Raw genomic sequence first — 8,963 nt, forward strand, 5'->3', positions numbered from 1 at the left:
ATCCCAAATTAAGCTCAGAATCCCCAAAAACGGCTTCTAAAGGCCAGAAAACGCATTTTAAAGTTGTGATCCCAAATTAAGCTCAGAATCCCGAAAAACGGCTTCTAAAGGCCAGAAAACGCATTTTAAAGTTGTGATCCCAAATTAAGCTCAGAATCCCCAAAATCGGCTTCTAAAGGCCAGAAAACGCATTTTAAAGTTGTGATCCCAAATTAAGCTCAGAATCCCCAAAAACGGCTTCTAAAGGCCAGAAAACGCATTTTAAAGTTGTGATCCCAAATTAAGCTCAGAATCCCCAAAAACGGCTTCTAAAGGCCAGAAAACGCATTTTAAAGTTGTGATCCCAAATTAAGCTCAGAATCCCCAAAAACGGCTTCTAAAGGCCAGAAAACGCATTTTAAAGTTGTGATCCCAAATTAAGCTCAGAATCCCCAAAAACGGCTTATAAAGGCCAGAAAACGCATTTTAAAGTTGTGATCCCAAATTAAGCTCAGAATCCCCAAAAACGGCTTCTAAAGGCCAGAAAACGCATTTTAAAGTTGTGATCCCAAATTAAGCTCAGAATCCCCAAAAACGGCTTCTAAAGGCCAAAAAACGCATTTTAAAGTTGTGATCCCAAATTAAGCTCAGAATCCCGAAAATCGGCTTCTAAAGGCCAGAAAACGCATTTTAAAGTTGTGATCCCAAATTAAGCTCAGAATCCCCAAAATCGGCTTCTAAAGGCCAGAAAACGCATTTTAAAGTTGTGATCCCAAATTAAGCTCAGAATCCCCAAAAACGGCTTCTAAAGGCCAGAAAACGCATTTTAAAGTTGTGATCCCAAATTAAGCTCAGAATCCCCAAAATCGGCTTCTAAAGGCCAGAAAACGCATTTTAAAGTTGTGATCCCAAATTAAGCTCAGAATCCCCAAAAACGGCTTATAAAGGCCAGAAAACGCATTTTAAAGTTGTGATCCCAAATTAAGCTCAGAATCCCCAAAAACGGCTTTTAAAGGCCAGAAAACGCATTTTAAAGTTGTGATCCCAAATTAAGCTCAGAATCCCCAAAAACGGCTTCTAAAGGCCAAAAAACGCATTTTAAAGTTGTGATCCCAAATTAAGCTCAGAATCCCGAAAAACGGCTTCTAAAGGCCAGAAAACGCATTTTAAAGTTGTGATCCCAAATTAAGCTCAGAATCCCCAAAAATTGCTTCTAAAGGCCAGAAAACGCATTTTAAAGTTGTGATCCCAAATTAAGCTCAGAATCCCCAAAAACGGCTTCTAAAGGCCAGAAAACGCATTTTAAAGTTGTGATCCCAAATTAAGCTCTGAATCCCCAAAAACGGCTTATAAAGGCCAGAAAACGCATTTTAAAGTTGTGATCCCAAATTAAGCTCAGAATCCCGAAAAACGGCTTCTAAAGGCCAGAAAACGCATTTTAAAGTTGTGATCCCAAATTAAGCTCAGAATCCCCAAAAATTGCTTCTAAAGGCCAGAAAACGCATTTTAAAGTTGTGATCCCAAATTAAGCTCAGAATCCCCAAAAACGGCTTCTAAAGGCCAGAAAACGCATTTTAAAGTTGTGATCCCAAATTAAGCTCAGAATCCCCAAAAACGGCTTCTAAAGGCCAGAAAACGCATTTTAAAGTTGTGATCCCAAATTAAGCTCAGAATCCCCAAAAACGGCTTCTAAAGGCCAAAAAACGCATTTTAAAGTTGTGATCCCAAATTAAGCTCAGAATCCCGAAAAACGGCTTCTAAAGGCCAGAAAACGCATTTTAAAGTTGTGATCCCAAATTAAGCTCAGAATCCCGAAAAACGGCTTCTAAAGGCCAGAAAACGCATTTTAAAGTTGTGATCCCAAATTAAGCTCAGAATCCCGAAAAACGGCTTCTAAAGGCCAGAAAACGCATTTTAAAGTTGTGATCCCAAATTAAGCTCAGAATCCCGAAAAACGGCTTCTAAAGGCCAGAAAACGCATTTTAAAGTTGTGATCCCAAATTAAGCTCAGAATCCCGAAAAACGGCTTCTAAAGGCCAGAAAACGCATTTTAAAGTTGTGATCCCAAATTAAGCTCAGAATCCCCAAAAATTGCTTCTAAAGGCCAGAAAACGCATTTTAAAGTTGTGATCCCAAATTAAGCTCAGAATCCCCAAAATCGGCTTCTAAAGGCCAGAAAACGCATTTTAAAGTTGTGATCCCAAATTAAGCTCAGAATCCCGAAAAACGGCTTCTAAAGGCCAGAAAACGCATTTTAAAGTTGTGATCCCAAATTAAGCTCAGAATCCCGAAAAACGGCTTCTAAAGGCCAGAAAACGCATTTTAAAGTTGTGATCCCAAATTAAGCTCAGAATCCCGAAAAACGGCTTCTAAAGGCCAGAAAACGCATTTTAAAGTTGTGATCCCAAATTAAGCTCAGAATCCCCAAAAACGGCTTATAAAGGCCAGAAAACGCATTTTAAAGTTGTGATCCCAAATTAAGCTCAGAATCCCGAAAAACGGCTTCTAAAGGCCAGAAAACGCATTTTAAAGTTGTGATCCCAAATTAAGCTCAGAATCCCCAAAAATTGCTTCTAAAGGCCAGAAAACGCATTTTAAAGTTGTGATCCCAAATTAAGCTCAGAATCCCCAAAATCGGCTTCTAAAGGCCAGAAAACGCATTTTAAAGTTGTGATCCCAAATTAAGCTCAGAATCCCCAAAAACGGCTTCTAAAGGCCAAAAAACGCATTTTAAAGTTGTGATCCCAAATTAAGCTCAGAATCCCGAAAAACGGCTTCTAAAGGCCAGAAAACGCATTTTAAAGTTGTGATCCCAAATTAAGCTCAGAATCCCCAAAAACGGCTTCTAAAGGCCAGAAAACGTATTTTAAAGTTGTGATCCCAAATTAAGCTCAGAATCCCCAAAAACGGCTTCTAAAGGCCAGAAAACGCATATTAAAGTTGTGATCCCAAATTAAGCTCAGAATCCCGAAAAACGGCTTCTAAAGGCCAGAAAACGCATTTTAAAGTTGTGATCCCAAATTAAGCTCAGAATCCCCAAAAACGGCTTCTAAAGGCCAGAAAACGCATTTTAAAGTTGTGATCCCAAATTAAGCTCAGAATCCCCAAAATCGGCTTCTTAAGGCCAGAAAACGCATTTTAAAGTTGTGATCCCAAATTAAGCTCAGAATCCCGAAAAACGGCTTCTAAAGGCCAGAAAACGCATTTTAAAGTTGTGATCCCAAATTAAGCTCAGAATCCCGAAAAACGGCTTCTAAAGGCCAGAAAACGCATTTTAAAGTTGTGATCCCAAATTAAGCTCAGAATCCCCAAAAACGGCTTCTAAAGGCCAAAAAACGCATTTTAAAGTTGTGATCCCAAATTAAGCTCAGAATCCCGAAAAACGGCTTCTAAAGGCCAGAAAACGCATTTTAAAGTTGTGATCCCAAATTAAGCTCAGAATCCCCAAAAATTGCTTCTAAAGGCCAGAAAACGCATTTTAAAGTTGTGATCCCAAATTAAGCTCAGAATCCCGAAAAACGGCTTCTAAAGGCCAGAAAACGCATTTTAAAGTTGTGATCCCAAATTAAGCTCAGAATCTCCAAAATCGGCTTCTAAAGGCCAGAAAACGCATTTTAAAGTTGTGATCCCAAATTAAGCTCAGAATCCCCAAAAACGGCTTCTAAAGGCCAAAAAACGCATTTTAAAGTTGTGATCCCAAATTAAGCTCAGAATCCCGAAAAACGGCTTCTAAAGGCCAGAAAACGCATTTTAAAGTTGTGATCCCAAATTAAGCTCAGAATCCCCAAAAACGGCTTCTAAAGGCCAGAAAACGTATTTTAAAGTTGTGATCCCAAATTAAGCTCAGAATCCCGAAAAACGGCTTCTAAAGGCCAGAAAACGTATTTTAAAGTTGTGATCCCAAATTAAGCTCAGAATCCCCAAAAACGGCTTCTAAAGGCCAGAAAACGCATATTAAAGTTGTGATCCCAAATTAAGCTCAGAATCCCGAAAAACGGCTTCTAAAGGCCAGAAAACGCATTTTAAAGTTGTGATCCCAAATTAAGCTCAGAATCCCGAAAAACGGCTTCTAAAGGCCAGAAAACGCATTTTAAAGTTGTGATCCCAAATTAAGCTCAGAATCCCCAAAAACGGCTTCTAAAGGCCAGAAAACGCATTTTAAAGTTGTGATCCCAAATTAAGCTCTGAATCCCCAAAAACGGCTTATAAAGGCCAGAAAACGCATTTTAAAGTTGTGATCCCAAATTAAGCTCAGAATCCCGAAAAACGGCTTCTAAAGGCCAGAAAACGCATTTTAAAGTTGTGATCCCAAATTAAGCTCAGAATCCCCAAAAATTGCTTCTAAAGGCCAGAAAACGCATTTTAAAGTTGTGATCCCAAATTAAGCTCAGAATCCCCAAAAACGGCTTCTAAAGGCCAGAAAACGCATTTTAAAGTTGTGATCCCAAATTAAGCTCAGAATCCCCAAAAACGGCTTCTAAAGGCCAGAAAACGCATTTTAAAGTTGTGATCCCAAATTAAGCTCAGAATCCCCAAAAACGGCTTCTAAAGGCCAAAAAACGCATTTTAAAGTTGTGATCCCAAATTAAGCTCAGAATCCCGAAAAACGGCTTCTAAAGGCCAGAAAACGCATTTTAAAGTTGTGATCCCAAATTAAGCTCAGAATCCCGAAAAACGGCTTCTAAAGGCCAGAAAACGCATTTTAAAGTTGTGATCCCAAATTAAGCTCAGAATCCCGAAAAACGGCTTCTAAAGGCCAGAAAACGCATTTTAAAGTTGTGATCCCAAATTAAGCTCAGAATCCCGAAAAACGGCTTCTAAAGGCCAGAAAACGCATTTTAAAGTTGTGATCCCAAATTAAGCTCAGAATCCCGAAAAACGGCTTCTAAAGGCCAGAAAACGCATTTTAAAGTTGTGATCCCAAATTAAGCTCAGAATCCCCAAAAATTGCTTCTAAAGGCCAGAAAACGCATTTTAAAGTTGTGATCCCAAATTAAGCTCAGAATCCCCAAAATCGGCTTCTAAAGGCCAGAAAACGCATTTTAAAGTTGTGATCCCAAATTAAGCTCAGAATCCCGAAAAACGGCTTCTAAAGGCCAGAAAACGCATTTTAAAGTTGTGATCCCAAATTAAGCTCAGAATCCCGAAAAACGGCTTCTAAAGGCCAGAAAACGCATTTTAAAGTTGTGATCCCAAATTAAGCTCAGAATCCCGAAAAACGGCTTCTAAAGGCCAGAAAACGCATTTTAAAGTTGTGATCCCAAATTAAGCTCAGAATCCCCAAAAACGGCTTATAAAGGCCAGAAAACGCATTTTAAAGTTGTGATCCCAAATTAAGCTCAGAATCCCGAAAAACGGCTTCTAAAGGCCAGAAAACGCATTTTAAAGTTGTGATCCCAAATTAAGCTCAGAATCCCCAAAAATTGCTTCTAAAGGCCAGAAAACGCATTTTAAAGTTGTGATCCCAAATTAAGCTCAGAATCCCCAAAATCGGCTTCTAAAGGCCAGAAAACGCATTTTAAAGTTGTGATCCCAAATTAAGCTCAGAATCCCCAAAAACGGCTTCTAAAGGCCAAAAAACGCATTTTAAAGTTGTGATCCCAAATTAAGCTCAGAATCCCGAAAAACGGCTTCTAAAGGCCAGAAAACGCATTTTAAAGTTGTGATCCCAAATTAAGCTCAGAATCCCCAAAAACGGCTTCTAAAGGCCAGAAAACGTATTTTAAAGTTGTGATCCCAAATTAAGCTCAGAATCCCCAAAAACGGCTTCTAAAGGCCAGAAAACGCATATTAAAGTTGTGATCCCAAATTAAGCTCAGAATCCCGAAAAACGGCTTCTAAAGGCCAGAAAACGCATTTTAAAGTTGTGATCCCAAATTAAGCTCAGAATCCCGAAAAACGGCTTCTAAAGGCCAGAAAACGCATTTTAAAGTTGTGATCCCAAATTAAGCTCAGAATCTCCAAAATCGGCTTCTAAAGGCCAGAAAACGCATTTTAAAGTTGTGATCCCAAATTAAGCTCAGAATCCCCAAAAACGGCTTCTAAAGGCCAAAAAACGCATTTTAAAGTTGTGATCCCAAATTAAGCTCAGAATCCCGAAAAACGGCTTCTAAAGGCCAGAAAACGCATTTTAAAGTTGTGATCCCAAATTAAGCTCAGAATCCCCAAAAACGGCTTCTAAAGGCCAGAAAACGTATTTTAAAGTTGTGATCCCAAATTAAGCTCAGAATCCCGAAAAACGGCTTCTAAAGGCCAGAAAACGTATTTTAAAGTTGTGATCCCAAATTAAGCTCAGAATCCCCAAAAACGGCTTCTAAAGGCCAGAAAACGCATATTAAAGTTGTGATCCCAAATTAAGCTCAGAATCCCGAAAAACGGCTTCTAAAGGCCAGAAAACGCATTTTAAAGTTGTGATCCCAAATTAAGCTCAGAATCCCGAAAAACGGCTTCTAAAGGCCAGAAAACGTATTTTAAAGTTGTGATCCCAAATTAAGCTCAGAATCCCCAAAAACGGCTTCTAAAGGCCAGAAAACGCATATTAAAGTTGTGATCCCAAATTAAGCTCAGAATCCCGAAAAACGGCTTCTAAAGGCCAGAAAACGCATTTTAAAGTTGTGATCCCAAATTAAGCTCAGAATCCCCAAAAACGGCTTCTAAAGGCCAGAAAACGCATATTAAAGTTGTGATCCCAAATTAAGCTCAGAATCCCCAAAAACGGCTTCTAAAGGCCAGAAAACGCATATTAAAGTTGTGATCCCAAATTAAGCTCAGAATCCCGAAAAACGGCTTCTAAAGGCCAGAAAACGCATTTTAAAGTTGTGATCCCAAATTAAGCTCAGAATCCCCAAAAACGGCTTCTAAAGGCCAGAAAACGCATATTAAAGTTGTGATCCCAAATTAAGCTCAGAATCCCGAAAAACGGCTTCTAAAGGCCAGAAAACGTATTTTAAAGTTGTGATCCCAAATTAAGCTCAGAATCCCCAAAAACGGCTTCTAAAGGCCAGAAAACGCATATTAAAGTTGTGATCCCAAATTAAGCTCAGAATCCCGAAAAACGGCTTCTAAAGGCCAGAAAACGCATTTTAAAGTTGTGATCCCAAATTAAGCTCAGAATCCCGAAAAACGGCTTCTAAAGGCCAGAAAACGTATTTTAAAGTTGTGATCCCAAATTAAGCTCAGAATCCCCAAAAACGGCTTCTAAAGGCCAGAAAACGCATATTAAAGTTGTGATCCCAAATTAAGCTCAGAATCCCGAAAAACGGCTTCTAAAGGCCAGAAAACGCATTTTAAAGTTGTGATCCCAAATTAAGCTCAGAATCCCGAAAAACGGCTTCTAAAGGCCAGAAAACGCATTTTAAAGTTGTGATCCCAAATTAAGCTCAGAATCCCGAAAAACGGCTTCTAAAGGCCAGAAAACGCATTTTAAAGTTGTGATCCCAAATTAAGCTCAGAATCCCGAAAAACGGCTTCTAAAGGCCAGAAAACACATTTTAAAGTTGTGATCCCAAATTAAGCTCAGAATCCCGAAAAACGGCTTCTAAAGGCCAGAAAACGCATTTTAAAGTTGTGATCCCAAATTAAGCTCAGAATCCCCAAAAACGGCTTCTAAAGGCCAGAAAACGCATTTTAAAGTTGTGATCCCAAATTAAGCTCAGAATCCCCAAAAACGGCTTCTAAAGGCCAGAAAACGTATTTTAAAGTTGTGATCCCAAATTAAGCTCAGAATCCCCAAAAACGGCTTCTAAAGGCCAGAAAACGCATATTAAAGTTGTGATCCCAAATTAAGCTCAGAATCCCGAAAAACGGCTTCTAAAGGCCAGAAAACGCATTTTAAAGTTGTGATCCCAAATTAAGCTCAGAATCCCGAAAAACGGCTTCTAAAGGCCAGAAAACGCATTTTAAAGTTGTGATCCCAAATTAAGCTCAGAATCTCCAAAATCGGCTTCTAAAGGCCAGAAAACGCATTTTAAAGTTGTGATCCCAAATTAAGCTCAGAATCCCCAAAAACGGCTTCTAAAGGCCAAAAAACGCATTTTAAAGTTGTGATCCCAAATTAAGCTCAGAATCCCGAAAAACGGCTTCTAAAGGCCAGAAAACGCATTTTAAAGTTGTGATCCCAAATTAAGCTCAGAATCCCCAAAAACGGCTTCTAAAGGCCAGAAAACGTATTTTAAAGTTGTGATCCCAAATTAAGCTCAGAATCCCGAAAAACGGCTTCTAAAGGCCAGAAAACGTATTTTAAAGTTGTGATCCCAAATTAAGCTCAGAATCCCCAAAAACGGCTTCTAAAGGCCAGAAAACGCATATTAAAGTTGTGATCCCAAATTAAGCTCAGAATCCCGAAAAACGGCTTCTAAAGGCCAGAAAACGCATTTTAAAGTTGTGATCCCAAATTAAGCTCAGAATCCCGAAAAACGGCTTCTAAAGGCCAGAAAACGTATTTTAAAGTTGTGATCCCAAATTAAGCTCAGAATCCCCAAAAACGGCTTCTAAAGGCCAGAAAACGCATATTAAAGTTGTGATCCCAAATTAAGCTCAGAATCCCGAAAAACGGCTTCTAAAGGCCAGAAAACGCATTTTAAAGTTGTGATCCCAAATTAAGCTCAGAATCCCCAAAAACGGCTTCTAAAGGCCAGAAAACGCATATTAAAGTTGTGATCCCAAATTAAGCTCAGAATCCCCAAAAACGGCTTCTAAAGGCCAGAAAACGCATATTAAAGTTGTGATCCCAAATTAAGCTCAGAATCCCGAAAAACGGCTTCTAAAGGCCAGAAAACGCATTTTAAAGTTGTGATCCCAAATTAAGCTCAGAATCCCCAAAAACGGCTTCTAAAGGCCAGAAAACGCATATTAAAGTTGTGATCCCAAATTAAGCTCAGAATCCCGAAAAACGGCTTCTAAAGGCCAGAAAACGTATTTTAAAGTTGTGATCCCAAATTAAGCTCAGAATCCCCAAAAACGGCTTCTAAAGGCCAGAAAACGCA

Source organism: Uranotaenia lowii, chromosome 2, assembly GCF_029784155.1.
Source record: "Uranotaenia lowii strain MFRU-FL chromosome 2, ASM2978415v1, whole genome shotgun sequence".
NCBI lineage: Eukaryota > Metazoa > Arthropoda > Insecta > Diptera > Culicidae > Uranotaenia > Uranotaenia lowii.